Source organism: Myotis myotis, unplaced genomic scaffold (assembly GCF_014108235.1).
Source record: "Myotis myotis isolate mMyoMyo1 unplaced genomic scaffold, mMyoMyo1.p scaffold_m19_p_2, whole genome shotgun sequence".
NCBI lineage: Eukaryota > Metazoa > Chordata > Mammalia > Chiroptera > Vespertilionidae > Myotis > Myotis myotis.
The window spans coordinates 8,930,535-8,950,281 of record NW_023416324.1 but is presented as its reverse complement, the minus strand read 5'-3'; positions in this window follow the sequence as shown (position 1 = coordinate 8,950,281).

The window sequence follows — 19,747 nt, the reverse complement described above, 5'->3', positions numbered from 1 at the left end:
CCTTTCTGCAGAAATAGTGAACGCCACCATACCTGTAGGCTTCAATTCATTTTTCAGAAATCGATAGAAAAAGGTAGATGAGTCAAGCTGGTTGTTCAGAAATTCCATACCTTTGCCAATTTTCTAACTGATATTTATAGAACACTTCATCAAACAACAGAATACACATTGATTCCCAAAACACATGAAATGCTCACAAAACAAGCCACATGATAAGCCACAACACAAATCTAGACAAATTTAGAATTAAAATCAAATAAAACATGTTCTCTGCACCTAAAGGAGTTAAGCTAGAAATCAAAAGCAGAGAGCTGGGGAAATCCCCAAATATTTAGAAATTAATGCAAGTCGCGCATGGCTCAAAGAAAACGATTAGCAAATAATTTGAACTGAATGAAAATAAAAATTCAACCTGTCAAAATTTGTGAGATGCAGCTAAAGCAGTGCTCAGAGGGAATTTATAGCATTAAGGGTTTGTATTAGAAAAAGAAGGTTTCAAGTCAACAACTTAAGCTTCCACCTTAAGAAAGTAGAAAAAGAACACATTAAACCCAAAACAAACAGAGGCTGAAAATAATAAGGAACAAAATAAATGAAACTGGAAACGAAACCAACAGAGAAAAGTCAATAAAACCAAAAGCTGGTTCTTGGAGAAGATCGATAAATTGATAAACCTCTAGGCGGACTAAGAAAAAAAGACACGAGGCACAAAGGATTGATTTCAGGAATGAGGTGACATTACTTTGGCTCTACAGACATGAACAGAATAACAAGAAAATATTATGAACAACTTTTTGCCTATTGATTTGACAACTTAGGTGAAATGGACAAATTCCTTCAAAGACATAATCTACCCAACTTCACTCAAGAAGAAATATGTAACCTGAGTAACTCTGTAACTATTAAAAGATTGAATTTTTAGTTAAAAACTTTCCAACATAGAAAACTTCAGGCCCAAATAGCATCACTGGTGAACTCTACCAAACATCCCAGGAAGAAATGACACTGATCGTTCCCAATCCCTTCCAGAAAGAGGAAGAGGAGGGGACACCCCAACTCATGCTGTGAGGACAGCATTACCTTGATCCCAAAATCAAAGGTACTACCACAAAAGAAAACTATAAACCAAAATCTCTCATGAACATAGATATAAAAAATTACCAATAAAGTCATAGCAAACTCAGCAATATATAAAAAGGATAGTGTGGTTCAGTTGGTTGGAGCATCATACCAAAAGGTTGCGGGTTCCATTCCTGGTCAGACCACATACTTAGGTTGTGGATTCAATCCCCGGTCAGGGCAAGTATGGGAGGTAACTGATCAATGCCGCTTCCTCACAACAATGTCTGTCTGTCTGTCTGTCTATCTCTCTCTCTCCTCCTTCCCGAACTCTCTCTCAAATCAGTAAATATGTCCTTGGGTGAGGATTAAAACCAAAAAACGATAAACTACATCAATTAAGTGGTACTTATCCCAGAAATGTAAGGCTAGCTAAATGCCGGGAGCCGGTCCATCCTTGCTGTTTCAAGGGACCTGGCATATATGGCATACTGTTCTTAATATGTTTGCTCACCTTCTTGGCATTATGTGTTATAACCAAGGTCACCTCTTTGAGAAAGGTTGTTTCCCCAGGTAGGGATTTTCCCCTGAAGTTAGGGAGGGAATAAAACACCTCAACTAAGTGCCAGGCGGGTAATTAATCACTTTAACTACGAACAATCACGCTTAAGCTACATAATCTTTACTCCCTGGAATGGAGATAAGAAACGCCCTAACCTTTGTAATAGAGATTGATAGGATTGGAATCAACTGGTATAAATACAGATGTAACAAGACAACAGGAGACAGAACCTAGACACAGAACCTACACAGAACCTAGAGACAGAACCTAGCGAGAGAACATGGCAAAAGATCCTGGACAGAAACTGGCCACAGAACCTAGAGTCAGAACCTAGCGAGAGAACCTGGCTGAAGAACCTAGAGACAGAACCTGGCTACAGAACCTGGATAGAACATGGCAAGAGAACCTGACTAGAACCTGGTGACAGAACCTGGCTGGAGAACTTAGCAAGAGAACATGGACACAGAACCTGGCTGGAGATCCTAACCAGAACTTCGCTGGAGATCCTGACCAGAACTTGGCTAGAGATCCTGGCTAGACTGCTGATCAACTGAACGCTGTCTCTGTGCCATTCCTTCTTCGCCGACTCCGTCCACACCTTTGGGGACCCCTGGACCTGCTGGGGTTGGACCCCAGCAGCTAAACATTTTCAAACCAATGTAATTCAAAACCATGTGACCATCTCGATAGATGAAAAGAAAGCACTGGACAAAATTCAATGTGTAATTACAATAAAAATTCTCAATAACTAGGAATAGAAGGGAATTCCTTTAACCTGATAAAGGGCATCTACAAAAAAAAAACAAAAAACCCACAGATAAGATCATGCCTAATGGTGAAGGACTGAGAGCTCTCCCGCTAAGATTAGGAGCAAGATAAGCAGGTCACCTCTCACCTTTCAACAATTAACTGAAAGTCCCAGCCAATTCGATAAGGCGAGAAAAAGAAATAAAGGGCACAGAAATTGGCCAGGAAGAAATAAAACCATTCCTACTTGCAGGAGAGACCATTGTCTAAATAGGAAATCCCAAAGAACATACAAAAAAAAGATCCTAGAACTAGTAAGTGAGCTTGGCCAACTCACATGATACAAGTTCAACATTTTAAAAACCAATTTTAAATTTTATTTATTTATTTAATCCTCACCTGAAGACATGCTTGGAGGAAGAAAGAGACATCAATGTGAGAGAGAAACATCTATCAGCTGCCTCTCCTACGTGCCCCAACCTGGGATCAAACCCACAACCCAGTAATGTGCCCCGACTGAGAATTAAACTGGCAAACTTTTGGTGCACAAGATGGTACTCAATGAACTTAGCCAGTCTGGCTGGGCAAAATCAATTCTATTTTATATACTAACAATAAACAGCTGGAAATCAAAATTTTAAAAGCAGTGCCATTCATAGTAACATCAAAAAACATAAAATGCTTTTGTATAAATCTAACAAAATATGTTATAAAATACGTTAAAACCTACAACTTTGGATTAATGAAATCAAAGGATATCTAAGTAAATAGTTACACTGTGTTCATGGATTACAAGATTCAATATCATTGAGATGTTAATTCTCCCTAAATTGATGTATATGTTTAATCCCAAACAAAGGAATTTTCTTTTAGTATCAAGATGATTCTAAAATTTTTATAGGAAGGCAAAGGAATTAGAACAGCCAAAATAATTTTGAAAAAAGAACCAAGTTGAAAGACTCACACAACCTGCCCTGACTGGTTTGGCTCAGTGGATAGAGCGTCGGCCTGCGGACTCAAGGGTCCCGGGTTTGATTCCGGTCAAAGCCATGTACCTCGGTTGCGGGCACATCCCCAGTGGGGGATGTGCAGGAGGCAGCTGATTGATGTTTCTAACTCTCTATCCCTCTCCCTTCCTCTCTGTAAAAAATCAATAAAATATATATTTTTTAAAAAGACTCACACAACCTGATTTCAAGGCCCACTATACACTTCCAGTAATCAAGACAATGTGGTATTGAGTGAAAGGATAGCCACATTGACCAGAGAGGAGAGCAGGACCCAGGTACACGCTCAGACAAACGAAGCCAACTGAGTCTGACAGAGCTGCAAAGGCATTTCTGTGATGAAGGAGAGTCTTTTCAACAAATGGTGCCGGGGGTGGGGGGGGGATTTTAACCATCTCTGTGGGGGGAAAAAAATACACAAATGAACCGCAACCCATTCCTCCCCTCTTACACAAAAAAATAACTGCAAATGGATCCTGTAAACTATAATCACAAGACAAAACCCTGCATGACTTACAGGAGAAAATGTAAGAGAAAATCTTTGTGGTCTTACCCAAGAAGATCTAAGTGTTCTCAGGGACAATATTCGAAGTACAAGCCATAAAAGGGAAAGTGTATATACTGGACTTCATCAAATTTAAAAACTTTTGCTCTTTGAAAGACACTATTATGGGAATGAAAAAGACATGCCACAAACTGGTAGGTAGAAAATATTTGCAAACCACATTTCTGATATAGGCTTGTATTAGGAACATATAAAGAACTATCAAAAATCAATAAGAAAGCAAACACGTTAAAAATGAGCAAAGGATTTGGACGCTTCATCAAAGAAGCTAGAAAAATGGTAAATTAGCACATGACAAGATGCTTACATATCATTCGTCATTAGGGAAATACAAAGTAAAACCATAGTAGGATACTACCACATACCCATTAGAAAGGCTAAAAAAAATTTTAAAAGAAAGAAAAAGGACAAAGGCAACAGCTGAGAAGGTGTGAATGAACTGGCACTCTCATATGCTACTGATGGGAACCGAAAAGGGTGTGATCAGGAAAACAGCTTAGAAGTGTCTTAGACAGTTAAATATACATTTACCATTCAACCCAGCAATGCTCTCCTTAAGAGAAATAAAAACTTATATTCGCGCTGAAACCGGTTTGGCTCAGTGGATAGAGCGTCGACCTATGGACTGAAAGGTCCCAGGTTCGATTCCGGTCAAGGGCATGTACCTGGGTTGCGGGCACGTCCCCAGTAGGGGATGTGCAGGAGGCAGCTGGTCGATGTTTCTCTCTCATCGATGTTTCTCTCTATCTCTCTCCCTTCCTCTCTGTGGAAAATCAATAAAATATATTTTTTAAAAAAAACTTATATTCACACAAAAGCCTTTCCACCAATGTAAAAATCACTTTATACCAATTAATTGCCCCAAGCTGGCAACAGCCTAAATGTTCAAATGATGAATGGACAAACTGTGGTCCATCCATCCGACAGTATACTACTCAGGAAAAACTACTGAAACAAGCAATAACATGAATGCGTTCCAAAGTCAGTGTGCTAAGTGAAAGAAGCCAGACCTGCATATGTGTGCTCCCATTTCTATGACACTCTGGTAAAGGCAGAACGCTGAGGACAGAAAACAGATCAGTGGTTGCCAAGGCTGGGGGGTGGTGGGAAGGACTGAGGACTGGTGATGGAGCTGTGTTATATCTTGATTATAATAGTGATTACAAGATTGTAAGCATTTGTCAGAACTTGGAACGACACATCAGAAAGAGTGCATCACACTGCATACAAAATTTTAAGTGAATTTTTTAAAAGAACATTTCGGGAACGACTGGTGAAATTTGAATATGGGTTATATTTTCAATGTTACATTTCCTGCATTTGATCACCACATTGTGGATTTGAAAGAGAATATCTTTGAATAAGTATTTACAGGTAAAATGTCATGCAATTTACTTTCAAGGAGATCAGAAAAAAAACCAGTATGTCCGTATAGACAAAGCCTCAAAGCAAAGGTGGCCAAAGAGAATAGCCACTGGTATAGGAGAGTGGGGGGAACTGTGTTTGCACCTTCTCTAAGTATGAACAGTTCTTAAAATTAAAAGGTTTTTAAAAGAAAAGGTGGGAGCAGACAAATGGGAGACAGCGAGTCTATATGAACAATGTGGACGAGTTCTGCTATGAAAGGAAGCAAAGAAATACAACCAACGATGTGAAGAGATATGGGAGCCCAGAAGGGGAGGGTTTTTTTTTTTAAGATGAGAAATAATATGTGAAGGTTTTGTGCTGAGGGAAATAATCCAGCAGAGAAAAGAGTTGAATAAAATCAGAGCAAATCACAGTTAAACCTGAATTCTACACAATTATCTTTCCTGACTTCTCCAGAATCGCCTGCCCTCTCCCCAAGGTCAAGCAAGGGCTTCCAGCCCCACTGACCTTCCTGTTCCTGGACCACAGCCTACTCCTTCCTTCCTAGGGACCTGGCATCGCTTTACCCTCTGTCATCCTCCCAGTCTCAGCTCCAGTGTCACCCCTTAAGAGAAGCCTTCCCTGGCCACCCCCTGGGCCCCCAGCCCCTATCACAGCAACTACTTTCATTATTATCATCATCATGGTGTGCGTTTCCCGGCTTCTTGTCTCCCTCCCTCCAAGGGCCGGAGTGCGGGTTCCAAGGTGGACAAGTGTTTGTCTTTTGCTTCCGCATTCCCATCACACAACTGGCAGAGTTTTGTTAAATCAATTCGTGTTGAATGAATAAATTTTTGAACACGCATTGGCTTGCTGGCAGCGTGATGGTTCCATATGGATTCCATGCCTGTGTCCCTAAAATATTCGTTTCTTCCGTAGGCTGCTGGTGATGTTCCTGCTCAAAACCCTTCACCAGCTCCCACTGCAAACAAAATAAAGTCTCATCCCAGCTTGGCATGGGTAGGCGCCAGGCTCCAGCCCGACTAGCCTCACCTTTCTCTCCTCTCCACGCACGTGAAGCTAGAAATGTGTCTTCTCCATCTCTCTGCTGCCTGAAGCTCCTTCCATGAAAGGTTTCAGGTCTTTAAGACCCAAACCAAGCTTTCCTCCAGGGAGCTTCTACCACCAGATAACTCCTGGTGGGGAGCTCCTTCCTCCATGGACCACCACGAAAAGCACCTACTGAGTGTTTGCCATGTGCCAGGCACTGGGACAGGTGCTTTCCACATATTGTCTCATTGAATCTGCACCACAGCCCAATGGCAAGCGGACAGCACCAATTCCGGTGGATGGACGGCGCGATCCAAGCTTAGAGAATGGGCTCTAAGACAGCCCGTCAGCAGGGCCATCGGGATTCAAACTCAGGCCTGTGGGTTCCAGAGCCCAAGCTCCCAGTTTAACCACGTGGCCTTAGGTTAGTCAGTTCTCTAAGCCTCCGTTTTCAGAGGAGAATAACTACCTTTCATGGATGCGCTGTGGACTAGCAATGTCATCTGAAGGAACCGTAACGCGTTAGCTCGCAGGCTGTGGAGCCTCTCGCTGCCGTTGGCTCCTGCTAACTGTCTGTCTGGGGTCTTCTCTCCCTCCCCACTGTCATTCCCCCTCGAGGTGTGCGCAGTGTTTGTACCCACGGGACACTCCTGGGTTTGTCCAGTGAGTCCCCACCTGGGGCCCCTGTGAATCACTCTGTGGTTGTAAACATTTTGCAAGGAGCCTTCCCCTGACTCAGCACTTTGATCTCCGTTCTCAGTGAATTCCTATGAGGGAGGTCACGCCATTCTGGTTGTCATCCCAGTTCATGAGCATCGGCACTTTATTGCTGCTGACGACACCAAGCTGCTTCCTCCCATCCAGGTGCCACGCCGGCTCTTCCGTCTGCATTTCACCAGCACGGCCTCTCCGGGAGGCAGGCATCATCGCTGGTTGTAGATGTCAGGAAACTGAGGCACAGCTGCCCACAGCTATTGAGGGGCTGGGCCAGGATTTAAACTGATTCTCTGGCTGCAGAGGCCGTGCCTCTGATCAGGCAGCCACTTTGCCTCTCATCCTCTCAGCACAGCACAAAGGCAGTCTGCTTCCCGATCCCGCAACCAGGAACGTGTTAGGTTACCTGGCAAAAGGGAAGTGAGGTTGCTAATCCCCGGGCCTGGGTCATGCGGGTGAGCCCAGTGGCATCACAAGGATCCTTGAAATGTGGACGAGGAGGCAGAAGGTCAGAATCAAAGACCGAAGATGCAACAACACTGATGACTGTGCAGATGCAGGAGGGGCCACCAGCCAAGGGATGTGGTTGGCCTAGAACAGTGATGGCGAACCTATGACACGCGTGTCAGAGGTGACACGCGAACTCATTTTTTTGGTTGATTTTTCTTTGTTAAATGGCATTTAAATATATAAAATAAATACCAAAAATATAAATCTTTGTTTTACTGTGGTTCCAGAGTTAAGTTAGGGTTTTTCAAAATGTTGACACGCCGAGCTCAAAAGGTTCGCCATCACTGGCCTAGAAGCTGGGGAAGGCAAAGAAATGGGTCCCTCCCTGGAGCCTCCAAAGGGCACACAGCCCTGACAGCACCTCGACGTCAGCCCAGTGAGGTTCATTTTGTGCTTCTGGGTCCAGAACCGTAAGATAACAACTCTGTGTTGTTTTAAGCACAAGGTTTGTGGTCCGTTGTCACAGCAGCATTAGGAGACTCATACAGATGCAAAAGCAAAATCAGCTCACGTGTCCTTCCTGCTCAAAGCTGACCAGCCCTCATCCCAAACACCCTCCCCATGTCGCCTGCAGGGGAGACTGAGCTTCGTCTCGGGTGAAAGTAGGCATTTTATCCCACAGCAAACCATGGCCCAGCTTCTCTGCAAATCAGGAACCCACCTGGGCAGGACAGAAGCCAGGGACTCTGCCACAGGCCCCTGGGCTTCCGAGTCCCCTCCCTGAGACCCCACTTCCCAGGGCAGACGGGCTGCACCTCATTACAGGGCCGTCCAAGGACAGAGGCGGAGATGATCATTCCAAACACCATCTGGGTTCAGGAAGTGCCTTTATTACGGAAGGGGCTGGGAGGCAGAATTAGAGAGAGAGAGACAGAGAGACATCAAATCTGCATCAAGGGAAGACAGGACTTTAATTACTCCTTTTCTTAACCTCAGCGGACCTTGAGGTATTTTAACATTACTCTCCCTGGCAGGAAGGATTGATTGATTGTCTCTTGGCATTCAGAAACCCTGATTAATGTAAAACTAACCAGTCGTTCTGAACTCTGGGGAATTAATCACTTAAATGTGGGAATTACTCAATAAACCGTTCAAACATGCAATAAACCAAGCCATTAAAAATTAATCGCTCGACACCCCGGCCGTGTAAATAGGGCTAATAAGATCCTGGCAGCCGAGAGCGAGGAGGACAAGGAAGGGGGAAGCCACACCTTTAACCAGCTGCCCCCAAGCATCAGAGTGGACACACCAACGTCCAAGCCACACGTCACAGGTCATCAGGGCTGGTGACATGTGGTTGCTGGAACCTTCTGCACTGGGACAAGGGCAGGAAGGCAAGGGAGAGCAGGGGAGCCCTCGCTGGGCTTTCCGGAGGTGCTGGCAGACTTTAAGCTACAACCTTCAACAAATATGTATTGGCCACTTACTAAGTGTCAGGCAGTGTGCTAGGCTCTGCAGATGCAGCTATGAACAAGACAACTGTGGACCTGTCATTAGTGCATTGAGGGGTGGGGGTGGAGGGCAAGTGGTTGAAAACATGTTTGTTTTATAAAACACTGGCTACAAAAGAAAATAAAGCAAGGTACAGGGATAAAAACATTGTGGGGGAAGGAAATCCTATTTTAGTTGGACTGAGCAGAAAAGGCCTCTCTCTGAGGAGGTGCCATTTGACCAAGACCAACAAGAAGTTAGGACATAAAGCATATAAATTTCTGGGGAAGAGAGTTTCAGGCAGAGGCCTCAGCATGTGCAAAGGTCCTGGGGTGTGAGTGTACCCAGTGGCTGGAAGGGAGTGACCCAGAGGAGTGTTTCTTTGTGGGGGGCGGAGGGAGGCATCAGTGGGGAGCACAGGATGCAGAGCATCTCAGGCCTTATCAGAACATCATAAAGACTCCACATCTACCCACTAGAGCAGCGGTTCTCAACCTGTGGGTCCAGACCCCTTTGGGGGTCGAACGACTCTTTCACATGGGTCGTCTATGACCATCGGAAAACACATATATAATTACATGTTGTTTTTGTGATTAATCACTATGCTTTCATTATGTTCAATTTGTAACAATGAAATTGGGGGGTCACCACAACATGAGGAACTGTATTAAAGGGTTGCGGCATTGGGAAGGTTGAGAACCACTGCCCTAGAGAGATGGTGCCATTGAATGTTTCTAGAGGGGCATGTCCCTTTCAGGTGAGGACGGATGATGGGCAGAGTCAGAAACAGTAAGACCAGTGAGAGGCAGTTGTCCACATCAAGGACAGCCTTTGTTGCCTCCCGTACCCTGCCGCCCTCCCCGGTCAACAGCACCCAGATCCCGCTTTGGGTTGCCCTTCCCCCATGTTCTGTGGCCCCAATGACACTTACTCAACTCTCAGCTCAGGAGTGACTAGGCTTATCGCAATGCTCCGACCACAGTGTCTGATTCAGGGAGGAACATGTGGCCTAATTTAAGCTGATTGAGATGAGGAAACATGAACTCCACGCTTCTGGTAAAGAACCCTTTTCTTCCTGGTCACAGGAGGCCCTCGAAGAACCATTTTCTCTTGCTTAGCACGTGGATGTCAGATCTGAAATGGCCACAGCCCTAACTGTGACATGACTACAGCCCGAGGAGAAAGCAGCCCCATGAGAAGGGCAGAGCCAAGAATGTCCCAGAGAAACAGGACTGGAGTGCGACATCATGAGCTGCTGGATCAAACTGCTCCTGAAGGTGTTCAGCTCTTCAAGTGGATCTATTTCCTCGTTTTGCCTAAGTCAATTTGGGTAGGTTAGATGCCCAACTGGCACCGCATTCTTAGGCCTTACAAGTACCCTTTGAGGTATATCCAATTTTCCAGTTTACAGATAAGAAAACTGAGGCTCAGAAAAAAATAAATTGCCCAATGACATATTGCTAGAATTTGGCAAAGCTTTAAGCTTATACTCTTAGCTGAACTGACGACTTAATTTCGGAACAACAGGTGCAGCACACACTGCTCCCCTCCGCCACCACCCCCCCCCCCCCCCCTGCAGACATCATCGCTGACAGACATCACTAACCGTTTGAAAGACTCTTCCCTGCAGGGCCTCGACGCGCTGTGAAATCTCTTCACACTTCAGTCACTAGCAGCTTCCACATGAGATAATAACTAAGCACGGGCCTGACAAGACTGAGAACGAACAGGGCTGCCGATCTAGGGCTCCCAGGCCAACGCGAGCCGCCCTCTCCCGATCCCGTCCTGCTGCGGCCGTAAAAGAAAGATGGACGCGGATGCTGCAAACTAGGAGAAGCCACCAGGAAACTGGCTGGACGGTGGCTGGGCCGCCCGGAGGAGAAGATGGCCAGACACCGCCCACAGGGGACAGACAGCCGGAGGACAGCATGGCGTCCTTTCCCCCCCCCCACGCCGCCCCCACCTCCTGTGATTAGGTCCCAAATTTGAAACCCGACAAGAGTTCCCAGAGAAATATAAAATGTCAACATTGGTAAAAGAAGAAACAGGCAAATGGAGCAGACCAAACCATTAAATTAAAATTATAATCAAAGATAAGCCCACCCAAAGGGCCAGACCCCAGATGGCTGCATGGGTGAGTCCTACCTAGTTGACTATCCCCCACTTGTAGAAAGTAGGAAAAAAGGAAAAGTACAGTGGGGCCTTGTCTTACGAGTGTCCCGACTAACGAGTTTTTTGAGATATGAGCCGTCTCTCTCTCTCGGCCAATTTTTTGCTTTGAGTTGCGAGCTAAAATTCAGGTTACGAGCCAGCTTCAGATACCCACCGCTAGTTGGCGCAGCGAACGTCACAGTGGACGCCACAACATCAGCCCAGCATCACGTGTCTCACCCGTTCACTTTTTGATTTGACATACGAGTAATATGAGTTACGAGCTCCGTCACGGAACGAATTAAACTCGTAAGTCAAGGCCCCACTGTACCACAATCGAACAAGCGTAGTATAAGCAAAGGCGATCGTAGGCCGATTTTACTTATGAACGTATTTGCCAAAATCCAAAACAGAGACCAGCGCACCCAGTGTAAGAGTCGATGTAAAGCAATGTGGCTGAGGGGCAGTGCCGTGTCATGGTTAAGAGCAAGGACTTGAGTCGGCCTGGGTTCAAGTCCCGATTCATCCTCTCCTGACTCGCTGCTGTGACTTCCTTACACTCAGGTCAGAGGGACGCGGCCCGGGGCCACCTACAGTAAGCACGGGCGCACACACAGCACGCACACATCCTTGTCACTCCGCGCCAACACAACACAACCCCCCGACCAGCATCCACTCTCCCGACCAGCACGGCCAGTCTCCCGAGAAATGCTCCATCCAGGTGCCGTGGGAGTGTGTTGTCTGTGCGGCAGACGCCGGAGGACACGGCTTGGAGTCCAGGGAGGACGTGAGCAGCAGCAGAAGCACTTTGGCAAGAGAAAGACACACTATCCGCTTGTCCGTGCTCCTCGCAGCTCTCGTGCCACAGGTTCCCGTAGCCTGAAGTAGCCTTCCCCGGTTGGTCATGTGGCCATCGGCTTCCTGGCTTCCCTCCCTGCCCCAGTCGGGGGGATGTGGGAGAGACGTGAATGAGCTGGTTTAGAACTATGTCCCCAGCAGCCGCACAGGGCAGCTCCGGGACACGGTGAACCCTGAACAATTCGTATGACTCTTAGACCTGTACGTGCCTAGATCTAGATGTAACGAGGGTGAAAATCTGATTCCAACTATTTCTATTGGTAGCTACATGGGCAGTGAATGCCAGAATTACATTTTCAAAGAGTAAATAAATGTAAGCTTTAAAGAATTTTGAATTTAAAAACCGTATTGAGTCATATTTGTCCTTTTAATGTTGGCAGCTCATTTTGAAATTTAAAGAAAAAACTTGGATAACTTAAGAAATTATTTTTAACATTAATTTAACTGATGGTTGATAAAAGTTTAATTTTGTATACTTCTAACCTAATTATGATTTCTTTGTTAATCTTTTATTATATCACTATTAATAGAACATGTGATTGTAACAAAATTTAGTTATTTATTGAATTGGCGATAAGGAAAGCAAGTTTTATGGGATAAACATATCATTTACGGATTATGTTTAACCTGATTACTCATCAGACTTGTCAACAGAATACCAAAATGTGCAATCATAATTAAATTCGGCTATCTTGATATCTTGTAAAGTTGATCTTTATCACGGTCTATTTCTCAGATAAGAGGAAAGAATGTATTTTATTTAACAGTGTGTTAGCGCGTCTTATAACTTTGAATATTGGTGTATTAAGTATCCATTTATACACTTCCCTTGGCCCTGCAAATTCGGCCTGACAAGCTGTGTGACTCTGGGCAAATTCCTTAGCCTCCCTGTGCCTATGCTGCCTCATCTAAGAAGGGGATGATAAACAGTGCGGAGCTCACAGAACCGCCGCAAGGACCGGGTGAGTTAATATTTATAAAGCTCCTGTGACACAGCCTGGCATGTAGACAGAACTTGGTAAGTACTCTTCGACAGAGCAGGATTTAGCACAGAAGTACAACAATCATTCCAAGGGGTTGACAAAAGCATTTGATAAAATTTAACATCCTTTTTTTTGTTTTAACTCAAACAAGAAATTGAAGAGAATTTCCTTAACTGGATCAACTCTATGTAGTAAAACCTACAGCAAATGTCATCCTTAGCCAAGAAGCTTAAACTTTTTTCAAGACTCGGAACCAAGCAAGGGAGCTTGTCACGCGCTGCGATTCAACATCGCCCTGGAGGCCCCTGCACAGGCAGCAGGACAAGAAGCAATAAAATATCAAATCACGGGGAGAAGAGAGAGAAAACCATCACCAGCTACATGGAAGATAATGTCGGCATTTATAGAAAAAAATCCAACAGAATCTGAACACGTTCAGAACCATCCACTTAAAAATGGAGCATTCTTCTACACTGGCAATAACCCACCAGAAATATAACAGAAATTGAGGTACCATTCATATTATCAATTAAAGTATATAAACTATTAGACTTGTACGGGGGAATACATTACATTATTAAATGATGGGGGGGGAGGGGGAAGAAAACCTAAATGTCACGTTAACATTGTTAATATGTTAACTCCCCAAGGAAATTATAATGAATTTCAATAAAAATTATAGCGGGGCTTTTAAAGAATTTGATCCACTAATCCTAAAATTATCGGGAAGAAGAAAAGGCCCACCAATCTTGAAAAGCAAGAGCCTCAGGCCTCTGGGGGATTAACAGATGTCCCAGAGCTACCGCAATAAAAACAGCTGTGATGCCCAGATAAAGACAGACACGCGAATGGAAGGGGGGAGAGAGCCCACACATAGACCCTCCATGTGTGGAAAGTGGAAGCGTGATAAGGGTGGTTCCTGAAACGGGAGGAGAAAGGGAGGGAGGTGGGGGGTGAGGGGCAGGGGCTGGAACTGATTCGCAGTGTGCAGAAAAATAAAACCGCCTGCTGGCCACACCGAGAACACAGTCTGGCATCCAGATGGGCTCAAGTCCTAAATTCTTCCAAGTACAACTATAAAGGGAAGGGAAGCCCTGGCGGGGGTGGCTCCGGGGTCGACCCGTGCACCCAAAGGTTGCCAGTTTGGTTCCCGGTCAAGGGTGCAGTCACGGGTGAGTACCTGGGTTGCAGGTTTGATCCGCAGCCCTGGTCAGGGTATGTGCAGGAGGCAAACAATCGATGTCTCTCTCACATCGATGTTCCTCTCTCTCTCTCTCTCTCTCTCTCCCCCCTCCCCTCTCTCTCTTCTTTCCTCCCACGCTCCCTTGCACCCTTTCTCTAAAAAAAATAGTGTTGAGTACAAACGGTTAAGATATAAAAGGAGCTCTTCAATAGTATGCAGGTGATGAGCTAACACAAAAGCCTACAAAAAAACCCTACGTATTTACATGGATGCACACATACCTCAAGACAGACAACAAGCACGTGTTCCCACGGGGAGGGTATAGGAGCAGAAACTGGGAATGAAGGTTTGTAAAGAGTGAGACCAGAGAGGGGCTGGCCTGGACAAATGGTAGAATGACGTGAACCTGCCTCACTTGGTGGGGGGGGGGGGGGGAAACAAAAACGGAAGAATTCAAAAAAATAAAAAGCGAGTCTGGGCATTGGACAGGCATGGGGAATGAATCCAAGGCAATCGCAAGAGTCTCACTCTTCCGGGTAGAAATGAGGGCACGACTCAGGCGAAGGAATCCTGAAACCAGGATTCGGAGAAAACTCGACGGGCCTTTGAAATCAATCTCAATCGCTCAGTCTCTCCCTCCTCCTCCCTCCTGCTAGCTAAAGCACCTACTAGGTGAGCCGTTAGTCTTCCTCTGAGAGCCAGCACCCCTCCACATGCTGCCCAGGACGCCAGGGTCCCCTGCCCTCTCGGACCCCACCAGGCTGCACAGGCTCTGCCCGGCTCCACCACAGGGTGAGCCCCTCGGGGCACCGCGCCTGACCCACTGTGCTCTGGTTCCCGACACCTCGAGGGCAGCCCGTGTTTGTGCAGTGACCTGAGGGCCTGGGCCACGCCCGGAGCTACAGCAAGAAAAACGGCTGCTGGCATCCCCTGGGGGCCAACAACATCTTCACGGCATAACTGAGGCTGAGACGGAGGGAAGGCAGGGCTGGGCTGATGAAGGCCACCCCACTGCTGACCTCACCACCACGCAACCTGGTGAGAAGCTGAGGACAGCGGCCTTCCCAGCGGCCGTCACACAGCAGAGCCAGCCGCCTGCTCAGCTTTTAAAGGCCCCAGAGGGGTTCCTGGGGGTTCAGCTCTGGCAGGACGAGGGTGTCGGGGGAATGAGATGCTGCCCCCCTTGCCAATGTCCTTGGTGGGCAGACAGGCTTGGAATTGCCCAAGCTCATCTTCAGAACGAGTGAGACACGTTATGCTGGGCTGATGTTGTGGCGGTCACTGTGACGTTCGCTGCGCCAACTAGCAGTGGGGTATCTGACGCTGGCTCGTAACCCGAATTTTAGCTCGCAACTCAAAGCAAAAAATCGGCCGAGAGACAGCTCGTATCTCGAAAAACTCGTTAGTCGGGACACTCGTAAGTCAAGGCCCCACTGTAGGAGGCACGTGTAGGTAAGACAATCACTGCCGTGCTTGGGGATCAAAGAGCAGGTGAGGTTCTCCCCGGTCATCGGGTCCCCACCCCATTTCTATACATATCTAACCTCTAGTGATCGACAAAGGACCGGACCAGCCCTGCTTTTCGGTTTCAGTTTTATGGCCTCACCGATTGCAGCCACGGGCATCTGCTGACCCAGCGCCCTGGGTCCTGGCGTGAGCCGCACTCCCTCTCCAAGAGTGCTCCTCCTCCACTGCTCCCAAGGCCTTCCCTTAGCCCCAAGTCCCAGAGGGAAGGGAAACTAAAAATAGAAGGGAATTTGCATTTGTGCAACACCTGTTCTCTTGTACCGCATCCTTAGTTCATCCTCACAGAAGCCCTGCAAGGTGGTGAGTGTTGGGGGGGCGGGGGATGGGTTTGGAGGAGCCCCAAGTTTGCACGGAAGGAAGGCTTTCTCTCCCCGCCTTGGACTCATTCCCCATGCTTGCTAAATGCCCAAACTCGATTTTTATTTTTGAATTCTTCCACTTTTGTCCCCCTGCCCCTCCCCCCAGGTGAGGCAAGTTCAGGCCCCTCTCTGGTCTCACTCTACAAACTTTTTGTCCCCAGTTTCTGCTCCTATACCCTCCCCGCGGGAACACACGTGCTTGTTGTCTGTCCTGAGGTACGTGTGCATCCATGTAAAATATGTAGGGTTTTTGGTAGGCTTTTGTGTCAGCTCATCACCTGCACGCTATCAAAGGGGGAAGGGGCTCTATGTGCAACGCATAGGAAGCGTCCTTACTGGGAGAAAGTGCCTTCCCAGGACCTCCCTCTGCTGGCTGGAACAGACAGTAACCATCCGGGGACATGAGTGACTGGAGAACGGAAGCTATTCCACAGCACAAACAGAGAGAAAGGAAGACTGGGTCCCGACACTGTGGGGCCCCGGGCCACGCCAGGACGGACCCACCTCTAAACTACCTGAATGCGAGAGCAAAATCAACGTCTCCATGGTCTGAGCCTCTTATTTGGGGTTTTTCCTGCATTAATCCAATATTGCATTTGTCCTACATTAATCCTCCACTGATACCGGGACCTACCAGGTAATCCTCCTTTTGTGAACTTTATCAGCAAATTGTCCTACTGCCTCAGATTTCAAAGGGTTAGAGCAGTGGTTCTCAACCTGTGGGTCGAGACCCCTTTGGGGGTCGAACGACCCTTTCACAGGGGTCGCCTAAGACCATCGGAAAACACATATATAATTACATATTGTTTTTGTGATTAATCACTATGCTTTAATTATGTTCAATTCGTAACAATGAAAATACATCCTGCATATCAGATATTTACATGACGATTCATAACAGTAGCAACATTACAGTTAGGAAGTAGCAACGAAAATAATTTTATGGTTGGGGGTCACCACAACATGAGGAACTGTATTAAAGGGTCACAGCATGAGGAAGGTTGAGAACCACTGGGTTAGAGGGAATGTCTAGCATTATTAACGCACGCACGCACGCACGCACGCGCATGAGAACGGACTAATTTCCAGAGACGCTCTGCTCCGAGGGGGCGGGACTAGACACCGTCTGGAAGAGCAACTCTCTTAGGATCTCTGCATTGCCCTCGACTTCCCCTCCGAGGGCAAAATCCATTTGTGACAATCAGAGCCTCCTATAGAAATTTAGAAAATGGTATACAACTTCGATTCAGACACAGTGAAGTGGGGAAAAAATTACAGCAAAGAGAAGAGCATGATAAACAAGATGAGACCAGGAAGGCCCATATACTTGCAGCAATCTGACTGAGCTCCCTAGCAGCCAAAGCAAAGAAGGAAACACAATCAACCTATGAACCAGGAGGTCATGGTTCAATTCCCGGTCAGAGCACATGCCCGAGTGGCGGCTTAATCCCCAATAGAGGGTTGCAAGAGGCAGCCGATCCATGTTTCTCTCTCATCACTGATGTTTCTATCTCTCTATCCCTCTTGCTCCCTCTCTGAAATCAATAAAATATATAAACACTAGAGGCCCGGTAGACAGATTCGTGCACCGGTGAGGTCCCTTGGCGTGGCCCGTGGGGATCCAGAGAGGAGCCGCTCCTGCTCATCCCGGCCCCAGTCATCCTGGTCAGCTGAGCAGTGCTCCTGCTGTGGGAGCACACTGACCACCAGGGGACAGCTCCTGCATTGAGCATCTGCCCCCTGGTGGTCAGTGCACGTCAAAGCGAATGGTCAAGCAGTAGAGTGGTCAACCAGTCAACCAGTCGACTGGTCACTTAGGCTTTTATATACATAGATAAAAACAATGTCGCCTCTAGGAGAGTTAGGGTGATGAGGATGAGGAAGGTAAGGCACCAGGTGGGGACATCTGCCTACAGCAGGAGCCTAATAGGTGTTGGGTCCGCCCTTTCTTGAGCTCCGACTGAGGCAGCTGTCCTCTGTTGGCTGAGCTGCACACGGCTCTGAAGCAGAGAAGAGGGGGTCCTGAGGCACCCAGAGGGGTTCCTTGGGGTGGCAGGCCCTGGCTGCAGCCCAGCAGCAAAGGGGCGGGAGTCCAGCCCTAGAAAGCGTGCGTGGCGAGCCGCACAGATGGCGGAGGGAAGGGCGCTGCGAACACGCGTCTCGCCTCCTCTCCAGTTTGGAGAAACAGGCTTGGGAGTGAGCTCTTATTTTCTTGCCTCTCCATTCCTTCTGTGATGTGTTCCTGACACTAATCAGGGATCCATCCCCTGGGAGCCAACAATAATGATTAATGGTGTTAAATATAGCCAGAGACTGCCGGGGCAAAATTAGGCGCCATGCATAAAACATCACCCACCTTGTCAGGCAGGCAAATCAGCCGGCTTTGGGGGCCAGTCCGTGTGGACCAGCACCCACCACCAGGGCAGCCCCATCCAGCCACCTCGCCACTGCCTGCCCACGGGGTGTGTGCCAGGGTGCCCGCCATTTAGTATGTGCCCCTACATGCCCCCTTTGGACCTCAGAGTCACCATCAGGCTCCTGAGTTAACTCAGAACAAGGGGATCACTGTCGAGATGGAAGGATGAAAACGTGCTTGGGACCCAAACAGACCTGGGTTCAAATCCCAGCTCCTCTGCTGCCTGGCTGAGTGGCCTCGGGCAAGTCACTTCCCATCTCTGAGGCTCAGTTTACTCTCCTGTGAACAGGGCTCTTCATCATCGATGGGGTAGCATCGAGGTACAGTGAGAGCCAGACACCTGGTAGGCACTCAGGATATGTTAGTCCCCTTCCTCCCACTCCCGTACCCAAACAGCTGTGTGACCTAGAGCAAATTACTCAGCCTCTCTGAAACCGAGTTTCTCACCTACAAAATGGAGATGGTGATGTCTACCTTCATAGGCATGGAACACACCTGATATGGGCTAACCCATCCAGTCACTGTGCTGTAGGCAGATATGAGAGCCAACTATGCACTGGGCACTGTGCTGGGCCCTGGGGATACTCCAAAGACTGAGACATTCAGTCCTTACTCTCAGGGAGCTTACAGTCTAGAGGAGAAATAGGCAAAACAATTAAAGTAACTATAAATTGCAAGATATTTTCTAAAGGAAAAAAAAAGAGGCTGAAATAAAATGCAGGAGGGAGTGGAAGGGGACCTTTCCATGGAGGTAATATATGAGACACAGCCAGCCTTCCTAGGAACCTGGGCGAAGTTACTTCCTTCCCCGTAATCACTCTCCCAGGGCCCCACCCCACCCATGCAAATGTCTGTCCCTCCCTCCCATGACCCGGGTCCCCTGGCTCTCAGGGTGGCTGGGAGCCGAAGCAGTTCAGCCCACTAAGATCAATGGTCCCCGCACTCTGGATTGTGCACACGTCCCAGCATGCATTTGTTTATGATCAGCAGCATGCACTGCCTTCCTAATTTTATGTACATCATTAAACAGACATAAAAATACACCTTTAGAGGAGATGAGGACATAAATAGAAATGAAGTTCTAATTCTGCCTGCTGCACTCCGTGGCGCTTTCTCGCTCTCCCGGGAGCCACACAGCCCACTTTGGTGACCACAGATCAAGAGCAGCTGCAGCCCCAGAGACGGCCGAGGCAGGCGCGGCCCTCCCACTCAGATGCGTCAGAGAGGGTTCAAGTTCCCAAGCCCACCAGCCCAACTCTCTCCCCGTCACATCTCCTG